Source organism: Schistocerca gregaria, chromosome 5 (genome assembly GCF_023897955.1).
Source record: "Schistocerca gregaria isolate iqSchGreg1 chromosome 5, iqSchGreg1.2, whole genome shotgun sequence".
NCBI classification, from domain to species: domain Eukaryota; kingdom Metazoa; phylum Arthropoda; class Insecta; order Orthoptera; family Acrididae; genus Schistocerca; species Schistocerca gregaria.
In genome coordinates, this window is record NC_064924.1 from 198,966,629 (window position 1) to 198,985,282 (window position 18,654).

General features: G+C 38.9%; 1 protein-coding gene across 1 annotated transcript in view; it reads right to left on the reverse strand.

Moving 5' to 3' along the window:
• Window positions 1-18,654, reverse strand: part of LOC126273286 (adenylate cyclase type 10-like) — a 156,490-nt gene that overhangs the window by 91,389 nt on the left and 46,447 nt on the right. The window lies entirely within an intron of this gene.

The window sequence follows — 18,654 nt, forward strand, 5'->3', positions numbered from 1 at the left end:
ACTTCATGGGACTTTTTTTAGGTACTTATTGGCTTCTCATTATTGACGCCTACTCTAACTTTCCTTTCACTGTCCGTTGCACGTCGCCTACCACCGCTGCAACCTCCAATGCCCTAGATCGTATTTTCTCTTGGGAAGGCCTTCCCTCAACTCTTGTTGCTGATAATTGTCTGCAATTTGCCTCTTCCGATTTTATGGATTTTTGTGCCCGTCAATGCATCATGCATGTTCCATCCACAGTCAAATGGTGAGGCTGAATGACTGGTCTACACATTTAAGGCTCAGATGAGGAAACTCCTGACTTCTTTTGCTGCTGATGATGTGCTTCTCCAATTTCTGGCTTCTTACTGTTTCACCCCAATGGGCGGCCACAGCCCGGCTGAGCTCTTACATGGCTGACAGCCCCGCACGTTAGTTCATCTTCTGCGGCCTACCACCTCATGGCTGCGGGTGCCTGCATTTGGCCGCTTCACGGCTGACGACCTTGTATGGTTACGGGGATATGGCAGGCGACCAAAATGGAGTCCTGGCCACATCTTACAACACTGTGGCCGTCGCCTGTATGAAGTCCAGATGGACATGGGTGTTGCAGTGCATCATTTGGACCAGCTTCGGCCTCATGTGCCAGCAACGCCTGTTCCGGATGCCACTATACCACCTTCGGCTCTACCTGACGCTCAGGATACTGGAATCTCTCATTACTCACAACGCAGTCCTCTCACCATCATATCGGTGCCAGCACAAGAACTGATGCCACCAAGAGACATGCCCATGCAGGAACCAGATGACCATCAACTGTCGGAGCAACTCTACTCGCCTCTTACTCTATTTACTTGATCTTTGACTTTCATTTATTGTGTCTTCCTTGAAATATATTTGTTCAACTTGAAGTTATTACAACTGGTCAATTGAACGGCTGCTTAATAGAACTGTTACTCACCCACCCATGATATCCTCATCCCCACTTAGGTATTGACCTCCTCCTGCACCAATGCTGAGTTGCCAGAAACAGTAACTATTTATGCTCTGTTACGATTATTTGTGTTAACTGTGCCACATAAAGTATACTTTCAATATGAAATGCCTAAATGTAAAAATGTTGTCGTTTCTATGAGAGATAAATTTGAGATTAAGAAATGATCAGAGAAAGATAAATATTCAACTAAGTCATCTAATGAGTACAAGACTGGGAAGTCAACAATTACATATATAAAAAAACAAAAGACAAACATCATGTGTATTATATATCAAAGCTTGATTCTACAAACATATCGACAAGTCATGAAGCTATGAAGCTTGCCACAAACACAAATGCAGATGCTGTTTTCAAGTGGTTTACACAAAAAAGATCACTAAGAGAACATATCTCACATCCCATTTTATGTGAAAAGGCAATTCAGTATAACAAAAATCTTTGAGGGCTTGGAATATTTAAGCAAGCACAGGCTGGTTACAATGCTTTAAGTCGTGACATTCATGAGCTTCAAATATAAGGAGAAAAACCACCTAGGTTCCTTCAACAGCTGTTTCTTTTAAAACAAACTACGAGGCATATTGAGAGAAGAAGATTATGCTCTCAAAAATGTTTACAATTTTGATAAAATGGGGCTCAATTGGAAAACTTTGATAAGAAAAACTCTATTCATGTCCTGAATTAGCAGCACCTAATCCTAAAATAAGCAAGGATTGTATTACTGCTTTAGCTTGTGCTATAGCTTCTGGTAGCCACTGATTGACTGGGCCCATCATTGGTAAAAGTTAAGAAACTGCATTGTTTTGAAGCTTATCTTATAGTGTTTTAAGATGGCCACTAAATTGTGTGTGATACATGGATGTACAGCTTTCAGAAAATGCGAGCATTATTCTTTCTTCCATATTTAAAAAACTCTCCACTCTCAACTATGTAAAGGAAAGTCATGTACTTTGGATACAGATATAGTTGAAACTTCCTTGCAGATTAAAGCCATGTGCAGGAGCAAGACTCAAACTCAGGACCTTTGCGTTTCACGGGCAAGTGCTCTACCATCTGAGCTACCCAAGCACGACTCACGCCCGTCCTCACAGCTTTACTTCTGCCAGAACCTCGTCTCCTACTTTCCAAACTTCACAGAAGCTCTCCTCGCAGGACTATCCATCAAATACAGCAGGGAACATCTCATTTTGACAACCTATTGAAAGGACACAAGACATTTCTCTGTTGCTAGAGAAAACTGATGAGAAATAATAAATTGAAATTAAAGTTTTTGTAAAACAAATTCATGAATATATCATAGTTGTCCTGGACAGTGATATCAATAATCAGATTTGTGGCAGTTCAAAAACTAATGTTAGCACTGCACTTGAAGAAAATAAGAATAATTCATTGTTTGAGCAGCCAATATTAAATTTATTAACTCCACATATGAAGAAGAAGAAATTTTAAAAATCCACAAGTCAGAAGATAGTTATCAGCAGCCACTGAGGGTTGTAACAACATCACAACATCAGCTGTATTTCATTGACATCTGGCTAATCCTGTCCAGCATCAGTTGCTAAATCGATCCACCCTGCTTCAGTGATGCAGTTCACCTACCACATTGTCAAGCCTACCACATCATCACTGCTATGCATCAACCTCAAAACACCAAGACCAATACAAGCAGTTGTGAGCTGTGTCTACAGAAATATGATTCCTTGTGTGAAAATTCTCCACACAATACACTCATCCAAAATCACTAAAGCTACTAAAAAAATTTAACTGTATGTTTTGTAACCATCATTCATTGGTACTATAAACATTGAACAACACATCACTTCACTGAGGTGGTATGTGACACTTTTAGGAGAATATTAAAATGAAAAATGTAAAATAAAAACATTTAAATACCAATCAGACTGGCTAGGTGACTTAGACACTCCCCCCCCCCCCCCCCCTTCAAAAACGCCCATGTATAGTGGGAAGACCTGCTAAATTTTCCAGATGAGCTTACAAAAAATATTTAACAAAATATTTTCATTTAACTGGCTTTATCAGTCCCCAGGCGGTGCAGTGGCTATGACAGTTATAGTTAATTATCTATAGCACTTCATTATATAAATAAACTAATGGAGGTCTTTGGGAAAACATTACAAATTAATAATTCCCTTAAATACTGGGGTGCAACATTACAACAAACATTTTGTTTTAATTTTGTCAACTGATATTAATCAAAATTCTAAGTATTAAAGGCCACACAAAATAGACTCAAGATACAATTGTAAATGCAGTCAGCATGAACACATACTAAGTTATAAAGTTGTTAGAATTGGGATAAATTCTAAGATTAGTTACAAAATGTAAAATCCACAATATTACTGCATAAAAGAAGGATTCTCAGTAAGACATACCTATGCATCATTAAAATTCTGGAACTGGTCAAGGAGGTAGAGTCAGGGGTTCCTAGACTCAGCATGCAGTAGGCGACACCCCAACCCAAAACTACCCTTCCCTGTGCCAAAGGTAGCTTAAAGTCTTACATATGAAAATAGAAACAACTAATCTTACATCTAAAAATAAATCTACTTTAATGAAAAAAAAGAACCAGAGAAACAGTTAAACAACAAAGGCCATGCTCATCATGGAGAGCCATAAGAAGAGGGTATTCTGCCACGATATGAGCCACTGCCTATAAGACTCAACAATTAGACTAAGAGGATGGCTCATCAGGTGAAATAAAACTATGTGTCAGCCTGGTACGACCAATGCAAAGTTGATATGGGCAGTGGATTCCTTCTGGAAGGAACAGCAGGAAGAGTGCCATGCAGCAGGAGTCTCCACGATTATGTGGAATTTATTAGAGAGGCAGTAGTCATACAAGTAATTGCTCTAGCCAAACAATCAGCCAGTTCATTCCCTGAGATACCATTATGGGTTGGCACCTAGAGAAAGACAACTGAGCAGCCAGTATGACTAAATTCAGGAGATGGTCACGAATAGTGGAGACCACAGTGTGGTAACAGTAACATTGGTCAGTAGCCTGAGGACTGCTAATTGAGTTGCTACATATTCAAATGTGCTCATGGGAGGCCAGTTTAACATAATGGAGAGCTCTGTTAATGACTATCAGCTGCACTGAAGAAACACTAATTGTTCCTGTCAACTAATGGTGTTCCTGATCAGTAGGGGATGTATAAGCATAACTCAACTCATCCACAGTTTTAGAGCCATCAGTGTAAAAGATGGTAGTACCTTGAGGCTCCTGTAGAACTGAACGTAACATATGCCAAAAGGTAATGGGGACAGGTGATATTTCGTAACTTGAAATAGACTGGCCCTAATTCATGATTTAAGTAAAAACCAAGGGGGCTGTGAGAGGCAAGGTGGAGAGTACATTCCAGAGAGAAGAGGCAGATCCTGGCACAGGGCTGTGAGGCACATCCAAACTAGCAATCCCTCATGACAGTAGGTTTATGCCCCTCATATATAAAAGGAATGGGATATAGTGAATGATCAGTGAATTGTCAAATGGCATTTGCAAGAGGTTGTGCCATCACAGCTGGAGAAGTAACATCTCTGCTACAGCAAGAATACTGTCTAAAGGACTGGCCTACAAGGCACCAGTGGCCAGAGGGAGCCCATGATGACAGACTGGGTCTAATGCCTTCAAAGCCAACGGCACCACCAAGCCATAAACCTAGCAACAATAGTCCAATGTGGATGAGACTGAGGCCCAATAAATACGGAGAAGAGTACAGCAGTCCACAACCCACGACCTGTGGGCAAGAAAGCAGAGAGCATCAAGATTCCAGATGTAACTATTCTTTATCTGACAATGTTATGAACAAAGATGCTGAGTCGCAGATAGCCACAACAAAAAGACTATCATAAAATAAGCTTTCAGCCAACAATACTTTTGACAAAAATAGATGACAGACACACACACACACACAGATGCAACTAACACACGTGTGACCATAGTCTGTGACAGCTGAAGCCACATTACGAGAGGCAGCAGCATTGCATGATGGGAGAGGCGACTGGGATGGTTACTTCAGTACTTCTGTCCACATCAAACCTACTAACCACCAGCGATACCTCCACTTCGACAGCTACCACCCATTCCATACCAAAAAGTCCCTTCCATATAGCCTAGCCATTCGTGATCATCGCATCTGCAGTGATGAGCGGTTCCTCTCGAAACATACTGAGGGGCTCACTGAGGCCTTTACAGACTGTACACATTATACTCATCCATCACTATACCACCTCTACTGCCGACCCCTTACCTCATGGCTCATATCCCTGTAATAGACATAGATGAAAGTCCTGTCCCACACATCCTCCCACTACCACCTACTCCAGTCCAGTCACAAACAGCACCTATCCCATCAAAGGCAGGATCAGTACTGGCACCAGCTGTGTTCAATCTCCACATATTTCATATCCTAGTTTTAAATTCATACATATTGCACACACCAATGACCTCACAATAGCAAAATACTACACAGAATGGCATTTAAAAATCAGCCCAATAAAAATTGTTAAGTACTGTGATGCAGTTACACAATAGGGAAGCAAACAGAGAACTACATCTAAATGTAATGGGCAAAGCAATTGTACATAAGAGAACCCCTAAATACTTTGGAATAAAACTGGACCATGCACTAACATATAAGTTCCACTTGCAAGACATAGTCCACAAAATGAAAACAAGAAGTACTATATTGGGAAAGCTAGCATGAACAACCTGAGGCAGCTCAGTGGAAACATTAGACACTTCAGCATTGGCATATAGTGATGATGAGTACAGTGCCCTGGTGTGGGGCAGGAGTATCCACACAAAAAAGATTGACATCCAATTCCATGAAACCATGAGGATAGTCTTGAGAACACTACAACCAGCCCTTCACTCCCTGGCTTCCAGTCCTAGCATATACTTAACCTCCACACATCCGACGACAAGCAGCAGCTCAGCAGGTCACTATATCAGTCAGAGACAATCATACCCCACCCAACCACCAATATTTTCCTAGTGAAGACTATCTCAAATCCTGAAAATGCTTCAAGCTGGATGAAGTAACACTCAAGGATGGAAAGAGTGCATGGAGAGAAGAGTGGCAGTTGATAGCTGTGAAGAACAGCAGCCTGGTGCCTGACCCAACAATGCAAGTGCTGGGCTCTGACCTGCCATGGAGGCATTGGACTGCACTGGACAGTCTGCAAACCAGATTTGGACAATATAGCAAATTAATGGTGAAGTGTGGACGTGCTAAGTATCCCAAGTGTGACTGTGGAACACACCACGGACCATATTGTAAGCTGTAATGTGTTTGGTTTTCCTGAGGGATGTCTTACGGGCAGCACCAAAGATTGGCTACAAACTCCATGTTTATATTGTAATAATGTATATTTGTGTGCCTTCTTGATTTCTGTTTCATTTAACACTTGTTTTTTGTGGTCTGGGTGTCAAATGCAAAATAAATAACTAATAAGTTACAAGATTCTGGAAGTATGAAGTCAACAACAGGAAAATTATTTATCACATTTGATGGTGATACAAAAGATGGCTTTCTGCCCAGGTATTTAGCTCATTAAAAGCTGCCTGCATGCTTAAATCTCTTTTTCGACCAGGAGATGGCTCTTCTTTTGTTTATAGATGTTCCTGAAGTTCAAGATGCTTAAGGGGTCACCATCTGTCCTGAAAAGCTTTAAGTGGATCTTCACTGATTGATTCTGAAGCTCCATTCATTTGAGAGCATTCAGAAGGAATCTTAAAACATAAGTACAACAACTGTAGGTGTGTTCTCTTGGAATACAGACCTGAAGATACATCTCTTTTCTGATGGCTGCTGCAAATTCGGTATCCCTGGCCACACAGGCCAGCTCCTGAAAAGCAAAGCTTTTGCAACACTTAAAATAGTCTCTCAAGGTCAGCGTGGTAATAATGAAATGAGGCGTTAATGGCATGTGCACCATGGCAGGAAACCCACGGCAGCAGCAACTGGATAACAGCACCTCATGATGGATTGTGGCCTGCTCCATGTATGGCACTCAGTAGGAGGTAACGAGGTGGCCATCCACAGCCTCAGGCCTATCTCTCATCAGTCAACTAGCTTCTGACGAGTTAATCATGGCACATGTTGCTACAAAATTACAGTCCCCCTTATAGACCAAAATGTGGGGATCCCACTTCTATCACCAATTTCTACAAATGTAGAAGGGATCTGGTCATGGTAAGCATGATGTAGGCATTGTTTAGGAGTCACTGAATTTAGGCATAGGTTTTTATGAACAAAAAGGAACTTATCCCTGTTTAGAACACAAATGGGTTCCCCCAGGTTTGTTTGCAAAGTTCTTAGCTAGGCATGGCAGTCATAAGAAGATATTCACTTGCACATCAGAACAAATTCCAAGGAGAAAGGAGAAGAAAGGGAGCACATAATTTCTAGCTGAAAGATTGAGCCAGAGAGACCATACAGACTAGAAGAAATTTCCTAGGCATGATTTGAACATTACAGAAAAAAATGAAATGAAATTAATAACAACATTAAAAAAATAAATACCGATGAGATTGGCTAGGCAACACACACAGCACAAAAGCATGTTAAAAACTCTAATATCTTAGTAAGGTGACTTATTTCAGCTGTCAGAACTAGAATACTCCATATTATCTATCATCTATATGAGTTATTCTTTATTCTTTTGCACTTATGATCATATCAACTATCATCACAGAAAGAAGAAGCAGTACATCAGATTGAAAGGTAACTCATCTTTGCTTTATATGAACTGAAATTCCTCGAAGTTAAAACATGTTTACAAAATCACGCATAACACCATACTCTAAACAGCATAAAATTGACGTAACAGTAACTCCCGACTGAGTATGAAATAAATAGTGTGAGGAGTGATGTCAGTTAAAAATTATGTGTAAATGGAGTGTAAGCAATAGTTTTACAGATGCACTGGCAGGTACATGTATTTGTGTTTTTGTTACTTGCCTATGTTTGTGGGCCATACAAATTTTGTTGCAAGCATATTTACTATCAACACAAGTGATGCAGAGAAAATGGGTACCTGTAATGAATGCCCGACCAGTAAATCAGAAAATTCAAAAGTACACAGACTTAATATTCATCAGTACAGTCATTAAAGATGATGTTATCAAAACTCTCAGAAAATCAAAAATTTGGCATCAGTGGTATTCCAGCAACTGTCATTGAGAAATGTACACATACCACTACTGAACCATTAAACCACTTTTGTGAATATTCTTTCCCATGCTGGTACTTAGCCAGAGCAACTGAAAAATCTCAAAAGTAATTCCAGTGAGAAAAGTGTACGAACAACTATTGGTGTATCATAATCTTGCTCTTCTCCAATGTAATTGAAAAAAATTATACAAAAGAACTGATTGGCTTAATTGACAAAAAAGATATACTGAGTATACCTCATTATGTTTTATACACAATAAATTCTCACAAATGGCTGTATATGGCTTCATTAACATGATACTTGATCTGTTTTACGTGATGACTTCCCATCAGTTACTACGAACTGTAACCCCTCTAACAGTAAATCGTGAATCCAATCACATAACTGAGATGATATTCCACAAGACATGCAATTTGATTACAGCCTACTACAGACATATTGCTGCTAGATCTGCCAGAGACTTTTGACAAAGTGAATAATGAAATATTGCTCATAAAAAATTGAACAGTACAATATCATTCTGAAGCAATCCAGTCACTGAAACTCTATCTGAAAGTAAAGCAGCAAAGCAAGGTGTCCTTAAGGGCACACTACTATGACTCTGCTCTTCTTCCTGGAGATCAATGATTAGAGAATAAATGTAGGTGCTCACAGAAGTGCTAGGTTTGGAGAGGACACAACTGTACTCCTCAAAGGGGACAAGACTGCATCACCACAAAAACACTGAACTTGACTGCTGAACATCTCAGCAACTGGGCTATAAACAATAGACTAACTATAAATAACAAAGGGACTGTATCCAGAAAACTTACACACCACATAAAACACAAATCTGCCTCAACCATTTTCAGCAGTTAATAAGCAATGAATTTAAACTTCACACAGAATACAAAATTTCCAGGGTCTATTGCTAAAAGAAATCTGAAATGCAATAAATGCATTGCTCAGGTAAACACTACAAGAAGTTTCGGAAACAACAACACTGTAGTTGATTGACTTTTTTGAAAATAGTGTTCTGGCTGAACAGTTACACTTATGCTGTGCCTTAATGCACTGTAAGCATGTACTAATCAATGTAGTCAACAATGGACACAATGCTCACCTAAGAAATGGTGTGATTTTCTGGGGTAGTTCTACAGTTGCCTTAGCACTTTTAGACCCCAGAAGCGTGCCACGAGAATTATTAATGGAAGCAAAATAATAGATTTTGGAAACCCATTTCCAAAAGACTGTATACCCTATGGTGCCTTTGTTTGTAATATTATTTTTAGTTGACAAAATTGCCCTTTCAAATAGACAGTCCAGATTGATATAGATGTTAACAATGTTTGGATAAATATGGTCAATGAGTTCATTTTCAGCAGTGGTTATGTTGCAGAAATCACTGTTGAGTTTAATGAGGCTGGTTGTCTGGTTAGTACGATATGTGCCTTCACCTATTTGTAAAAGTTGTTAAGCAAAATGTGCTGTTTTTTTGTCTTTTAATAGTTCAACTCTCATACTTTTTGCTAGTCACATTATTTGTTCGTGAGGCCAGAGATGTGACTTTTTAAACATGCATTGAGCTCGTCTGTTGGTGTTGACTTGCGGATAACTGGAAGTGTTTGTCAAAAATCCCCTGAGGGTATGAGTAGAGCTCCTCCCATTACTTCAGAGTTTCCTCGCAAGTCTTGCAATGTTATGTCTGTGGCTTCAAGTGACTTTTTATGTGATACTATTAGCTTAATTTAGCAGTTCACCCTGTCCAGATGCTCTTGAGATTGTTCCTTAGCTATATTCAATCGTGGTTGTAGGGCAGAATGGGCAGTTCATCCTCCTTCCACATGTGTGGCTGTAATGCTGGATGATGCCAGTGCAAGACTGAAGTGTTGTTTAGTAAGTATTTTAGCCAGCAAAAGATTTATTAGAAATGTTTTCCTGGAGTCAGCTGATGCATCCAAGTAAATAATTCCACCAATGTTGTTGCTGACCTGGTTCATGATAGCATTGTAAACTTACTTTTGATTGTCACTGAGGAGTGGTTTGTTGTGAGCAATGTACTGAATTAGTTCATTGTTTTTTCAGCTTTTTTTCCTTTGTAATTTCAAAGCTTAGCACGCTGATAGCATCTTTTCATGGTGCTTTCATCCCCAGTTGTATTAAGGTCTGGTTATTTATTGCTAAACATTTATCTTCTAGGCAGATGAGTGTTTCATTGAAGATATCATTGTTCAGTTTGATGATCAGTTCAGCATGAGCTTGTCAGATTTGGTACAGTATGCTATCACTCATAGTCTCTTTGAAAGAGTCATACAGCCATTTTGGATTTGATGGGTTGCATGGTGTTAGAATTATGATGAGTAAGTCACATTTGTTCAGGTGAGGCTGTGAGTGAGGCTTCCTGTAATGTTAATTTCCAGTGGTTGTCATTTACCAGTAGTCCTAAGCATTGGCATGCTTCTCTGTATGTGTGGCATAGGTAACCATCAACAATCTTGAGATCTGTGAAATTTTTTGGCCCCTGTATTTCATGTAGCAACTTCCAGAGATAGAAACATTCAGCTTTATTTGGATGTATGGTGTATACTTGGCCTAGTGCACCAGTTTTCATTATCTCTTGATGATCTTCTAGCGCGATTCCCTGTTTATGTTGTTGAAAGATTTTTTCTTGTTGTGTTCCACTTATAAGACGTAGGGATGTCGACATATAGTAATGTTTTCACAAATGGATCCTTTTGGCATAGTTGGTAAAAAGTTGTTAATGTTATGTTCTGAGGTGGTTTGCTTGCAATGTTTCTGGCAGCATCTTTCATGAAGTAAACTCTCCATCCATTTTCCAAATGCACTGCTAGATGTTCCACAGTAGGTTTGCGTTCATGTATGGGAAAACTGAAATCCATCACACTGCTTTGTTATTGTCGATGTATCTTCCTATTTGGTACAGGAGGATCTCATCATTTCTGTTTTGTTGTTCGCTGTCTTTGGCTATTTGAAATACTGTCATGTCAATACCTCTGTTCATGTACTTACAGACATATTTAATTGATTTCACTGAACTGCAATGTTCTACATTTATGTGTGCTTGTAACATTTTGGAAAGTAGTTTGCTACATGCTACTACCCATTAATTATCTATTTCCAGTTCATAGCTGCCTCATATTCGTATTTTCAGGTGATCTTCTGTATTTGGGATAGCCATCAACTCCAGTTTGTGTGTCATCCTAGTAGGTTTTGTTTTTGTACATTTTCCATCACTCATACATGGCAAATTGGGGTTTAATGACTCACTTGATCCATGAATCATGTTTTTCACTACTATGTCTAACGTTTTGGATCTTCTTGTGGATTGGGAAATTTGTCTTGAATGATTTTGTTGATATCCAGGGGACAAATTCTGCCGTGTAGCCATGTGAGATTGTATGAGTGAGGCAGTCGTCATCCTTGCCATTCAGTTGTGTACATACAGCATCTAATGGTGCCAAAGATGTGGTGGTTTGTGATGAGTTCAAAAAATCTCATTTGTTTTTGTCAGACAACTCAGGCTATTATGTCATGTCGATGCATGGGGGTTTGTCTATATCATAGTTGTTCTTTGATTCCTGGCCATGAAGAGTTGCATGTGAATGTTATGAAGAGGTCAAGTCATCCATATCTTCATTTGTAGGTCATGGCATCTTGAATGTATTTGTGCATGTGTCTCGGACTTCATATTCATAATTAGGATAAGATTACCATTGTACCAATGTTTTCAATGTTTTCATCATTTATGATTGTGTCTCAAATGTGGATGTCTTCTTCTGTGTGTAGTTCCTTCTGGTTCAGCCTTATGTAAAGCATCCGTTCCACTTCTATTTTTGCATACATATCTGCCAGGAATTATTGGAAAAATAGCAAGTGTTGTGAATGTGACTGTATGTTTCAGTGTCTCTCATCACTAAGTGGTAAGCATGAAAGTGACTTTTCTGTTTGCTTCTACACCTGTTTGAGGTTGAATTTGTTTCACATTAAAATGAAATCTGTCCTCTCTGGGCAGAAATATTAATGGATACTGGAGGGCATCATATGAATGAAGTGTCCCTGCAAAGTGTTTGTGGAGTGTCCCTGCAAAGCGTTTGTAGTCCTTCTCTTCTCCATAGTATAATTATGTCACAGCTTGTGTTTTCGTCCACAATTATGATTGCAACTTCATCTATCTGAGGTATTCATGTTATATGTGTTGTCTTTTGTCAACTTGAATTATAACTTTATAATCATCAGGTACAATTTGGTCTAGTGTTGTCCTGCACATCTGAATCACTTGATTGTATTCATGTAAGATCCTCTGTACATCTCAGATTACTTCTCATCTCAATCCACTGATATTTGTGCATCACTTATCACTTTATGTTTCATCATTTCTGATGAAATATCCTTGCAGAAACTTATGATCTTCATTGGATAGTGGCAGTAATGATCCCACGTTATGAGAGGCTTGTCGTTGGATGGAAAACAATTTCATCTCTGTTAGTGTTGATTGAAGTGACACCAAAAAGTCATTTGCAAGCAGCCATTGAATACTTTTATATTTTGAAAAAAGTATTTTGATTCTGGAGTTTCCCAGTCAAGTAATGTAAAAATTCCTGCGGAGGTGCTTCCAGTGGTGGTGATGGAATTTTTCCATTCATGCAACTGAATCCTGTTGTACCTCTACTGAATTTTTTTTGCATTGCAGAAATGGCAGATGTTAGCCATTCTTCTGATTACAACATTTTTGTGTTTGTTACATTTTTTCATTGGCTCACAGTGGAATGCTTCATTTGTTAGGTTGCACTGTTTACTTGACCGCAGTTCTCATAGGGTGACATTTTTATGGCCGGCTTGAGTTCACAGTCTTTTATCATAAGTCTGTGTCACAATTCTTGATTCTTCAGTCCATTCATTTCTTTGGTCTTTGGTTTCTCTCCTTCTCATGGTGCTCATTCTGATTTGTTGGGAACTTCAATGTGCTTCACACTCTTTGTCTATTGTGTTTTTTTGCTGTTCTTTTTATTTTTGCCCTTTTTCTTCAGAACTAACAATATTGCCTTTTATATTTGAGCATTATATAAAATGTAAATCAAATCAGCTTGACATTAACGAATACGCTAAGTACACATTACAGATTTTACACACATTATTTCCTGTTTATATTCAGTCACTGTATTACTTCGACTACTCACACTTCACTGTTTGTTTTATTCACTCACTGAACCACTTGTTTGGTTCCTCCTTTCATCAATGATAATAAATTGATGTTTGTACCCCTACCAACATTCAAAAATGTTCTGGAATGTTCAACAATGATCTGGGATGCTCTTAACAGTCCAGAATCTTTCTGAATGTTTCAGACTATTCCCAAACATTCCAGAGCATCCCAGATCATTGTGAAACATTCCAGAATGTTATGGAATGCTGTGGAATGCTCTCAAATGTCCTGGAATGTTCTTGGATACTCTCAAATGTCCTGGAATGTTCTTGAAATATCTAGAAGATGAAACTTCCCAGCCCTTATGTTTCCAAAAGTATGCCCATCAGGTGAAAATGGGAACCCTCTTCGTGGTTTGGGGATAGAGTGATAACACACCATATGATTCCCTTGATCGAACCAGGACTCGTTTCTGAGTTTTGGGGGCACACACTTTCTACACTTACTTTTATAATACAATGAAACACCAAAGAAACTGGTATAGGCATGCACATTCAAAAAACGAGATATGTAAACAGGCAGAATACGGCAAACGGCACTGCTGTCAGCAACGCCTATATACGACAACAAGTGTCTGGTGCAGTTGTTAGATTGATTACTGCTGCTACAATGGCAGGTTATCAAGATTTAAGAGAGTTTGAATGTGATATTATAGTCGACACACTAGTGATGGGACACAGTATCTCTGAGGTAACAATGAAGTGGGATTTTCCCATATGACCATTTCACAAATGTACCATAAATATCAGGGAATGAGTAAAACATCAAATCTCTGACACTGCTGTGGCATGAAAAAAATCCTACAAGAATGAGACCAATGACAACTGAAGATAATTGTTCAACATGGCAGAAGTGCAACTCTTCTGCAAATTGCTGCAGGTTTCAATGTTGGGCTATCAAAAAGTGTCAGTGCGTGAACCATTCTACGAAACATCATCGATATGGACTTTCTGAGTAAGGGACCACCCATGTACCCTTGATGACTGCACAACATGAAGCTTTATGCCTCACCTGGACCCATCAACACCAACATTCGACTGTTGATGACTGGAAACATGTTGCCTGCTGGGATGTGTCTCATTGCAAATTGTATCGAGCGGATGGACATGTACAGGTATGGAGACTACCTCACGAATCCATGGACCCTTCATGTCCACAAAGAACTGTTCAAGTTGGTGGAGGTACTGTAATGATGTGAGACATGTGCATGTGGAGTGATATGGGACTCCTGATATGTCTAGATATGACTCTGACATGTGACACCTGCATCCTGTCTGATCAGCAGCATCCATTCACGTCCATAGTGCATTCTGATGAACTTGGGCAATTCCAGCAGGACAATGCAACATCTCACACATCCAGGATTGCTACTAAGTGGCTCCACGAACACTCTTCTGAGTTTAAAAACTTTCTCTGTCCACCAGACTCCCCAGAGATGAATATTACTGAGCATACCCCTCTTACAGATTTATGGGCAGTCCTGCGGAGTTCATAGTGTTAATTCCCTCCAGCACTACTTCAGAAACTAGTCGAGTCCATGACATGTCATGTTGCGGCACTCCTGTGTGTTCTCGGGGGGGCCTACATGATATTTTGCAGGTACCAGTTTCTTTGGCTCTTAGGTGTATATATTGATTATTATCGACTCATACACAGCCAATGTGAGACCTCAGTGACTACAGGCAACATGCCACATATATATACTGTATTTACATAAACTTAGTGCACATTTTTTTCTACCATACAAAATACTCAAAACTAGGGTGCACATAAAACTTGAATCGTTCACCGGTGTTTCTTACCCTATTTGATCTGAAGTAGTAAAACACTTATTAAGCTCTAGCAATAAAATACACGTACAGTATCTGTGAATTAAAGAAAGGAAGACGTAAAGTGGGTAAGAGGTTATCGAGTTAAAAGAGTATATATTTACAGCTCTGAATTCTGTTCACAGGCATCAGAACAAAATCCATTACTCTGCCAAAAGGAAGGTTTGATTAACCATCGGTTCAAATAGTACATGTCATTCTCTCTCTCTCTCTCTCTCTCTCTCTCTCTCTTGCTACCCCCATCCCCCACCCCCCCTGTATTTCTTCCCCATCTAGTTAAAATTTAGGTATTCACGAAAATGGAAGGCAAGCAGCAAGCAGAGAAGAATATGTATGAAGACAAGAAGACAGGAAGAGTGTTCAATGTAGCTGAGAGTAACATTCACTTATGGAAGAAACAGAAATTTGGATTATTTGCAACTACCACAACTAGAAAGAAATTCACTGGACCTCACAAAGGAAGATATCCTGATGTTGAAGTAAATGTTTTCCAATCTGTTCGAGAAAGGAGGATGAATGGGCAACCTGTGACCAGTGACACCATAATAAAAAAGCAAATGAGGTGGCTGTAGCTCTTAATATATTGAAGCAAGAGTTTAAGGCTAGCCGGGGACGGGTTTATCGCTTTATGAAACGAGCGGGCTTATCTCTGTGATGTCGTACAATATGCCAAAAGCTTCCACAGGATTCTGAGAATAAACTTCAAGAATTTCAACGGTATGTTATCACACTTCAGAAAGAAAAAAAAATTTTTGATGGGCCAAATAGGCAATGCTGATGAGACCCCAATTTGGTTTGATATGCCACATAATTACATGATTGATGAGAAGGGTACAAAAGCACCAATGATCATAAAATCATTCAAGAAGTGCTGTATTCCAAATACTCTGGATGGCAGTGAAAATTATGTGCTCTGGAATGACACCGAGGATGGCTAAAAAGTAAGTAAAGAATCTATTTCTGATGTAGATTCTTCCATGGATTCCAGTAATGATGACATTAGTGAATAATGATGAGTAACACCTCCAATTTGCAGTATGTTTCTTTGTGTGTCATGTAGGTAATCAAGTCCGGTGCTCTTTTTTTAATAATGAAAATGTCACTTATTACCATAATGAGTAACTTAAAAATAAATTATTGTTGTTTTTTATAATTCAAGTATACATTCAATATTGTTTGAAATAAGTTGGCATTGTAAAGTAAATTTCAGCAACACAAAGATACCCTTCCAGCAATGTGCCAAACTTCCTTTTTTTATTAATTTAATTTTTAAATTTGAGTTCTAATGGCTAAATACTATATAGTACTATTTTTTCATTGTGCCCCTCTGTTACTCAGTGTTTCCTCTTTCTAAATCCATGCTCTGCAAACGACCACAAAGTGCGTGGCAGAGGCATGTCCCATTTTACCTTATATTAGGGTTTCTTCTCATTCCATTCATGTATGGAGCATGGGAAGAATTATTGTTTGAATGCCACTGCACATGCTGTAATTACTCTAACCTTGTCCGCATGATCCCAAAGTGAGTGATATAGAGAATGTTGTAGTATATTACTAGAGTCATCACTAGAAGCCAGTTCCTGAAACTTTGTTACTAGATTTTTTTCAGGATAGTTTACATCTACATTCAAGAGTCTAGGAATTCAGTTTCTTCAGCACCTCTGTGACAGTCTCCCATGTGTCAAACAATGACCATTTGGGCTGCCCTTCTCTGTATATGTTAAATACCTGCCATTAGTCCTATTTGGTACAGGTCCCTCACACTAGAGCAATATTCTATAACAGGTTGCACAATTGATTTGTAAGCAATTTCCTTTGTAAACTGATTGCACTTCCCCAACATTCTACTAATGCACTGAAGTCTACCACCTGCTTTACACATGAATGAGCCTATGTGATCATTCCATTTTTTATCCCTACAAAGTGTTACATCCAGTTATTTGTATTGAGCTGACCAATTCCAACTGTAATCATTGATATTACAGTCACAGGATACTATGTTTTTTCGTTTTGTGAAGTGCACAATTTTACATTTCTGATTATTTAAAGTAAGTTGCCAATCTTTCCACCACTTTGAAATCTTAGCAAGATCTGGCTGAATGTATAAGGATCTTCTTTCAGACAGTACTTTATTATAGACAACTGCATCGTCAGCAAAAAAGTACGAGCTTACTATTAATACTCTCCATAAAGTCATTAATGCACAAAATGAACAGCAAGCATCCCAACACACTTCCCAGGCATACACCTGAAGTTACTTCTACATCTGATGATGACTGTCCACCCAAGACAACATGCTCCATCCTCCCTACAAAAAAACCCTCAATCTAGTCACAAATTTCACTTGATACCATATGTAATCAAACTTTTGACTGAGTCAAATGCTTTTCAGAAATCAAGATATACTGCATCTACCTAACTGCCTTGATCCAAAGCTCAATGTAGTGAGTAGTAAATTATCCTTTTCATACCAATGGAAATACTAACTTACCTGTATTTTGTCTGACATCTCTAGCAACATAAAGAACTTGATAGGGGAGTTTTATCTCTTGCGCATTATTTCCTTCACAGAACATAAGAGCTGCATCCACACCAACGTGACTTAAAACATTGTTAGACATTTGAAATGTACAGCTGCACTGAATGAAGCCTGACATAATGTTCGTCAGGCATAATAGGTAATCAGACATTTTTATAAAAACAAAAGTTGTCATGAATTCACAACCTACTCATTCCATGATGTTTTTCAATCCCATTGTTTCTTCACCAGGCCATTAATTTTGTACGTTTTTCATGTTGATGTCCATGATTATAACAGAATTTCAAAAAAGGGCACACTGCTTAAATTAAATTAATAATTCTTAGAACATGTGTTTGGGACAACAAAAGACATTGCTTAAATTGAATACAAAGGTAACACAACTACATAGTCGACAGGTTTGACTCAAGTGTCAACACAAACATTTCACAGCAACAATAATACCACACAATGAGAAAACCGCTTTAATGACCTTAAGGATGTAGCAGCATACATCGACACATATCATTAACATGCTGTCAGCTGATTTATTCATTGTAGCTGTAAAACAAGTTCGCACACTGGCTGCCAGCTGTGCTGGCATTGATTCATGATTTAGAACTTCTGTTATTTACTGCTAAAGCCTGGATCATCCAATCTACCTCTGTAGCAATTGTATCTGCACTCGATTCAATTCATGTTCAGATTATAGCTCAACATGACCATTTAGCTGTATGAATACACTTTTCTATGGCTTGTTTTAAATAAATGTTTTGATCGTAGGCCACCAGAACTGACATTTAGTGTCTGTGCCTGGCTGAATTTCTGAATGCTTAGAAAGCTATCAACTAGTTGTGCAATAAGTGCACTGTGTCAAAAAGATAATTGGGTGTTATCAGGACTTGCAACATTGAAGCAGCAGTGGTCTGGC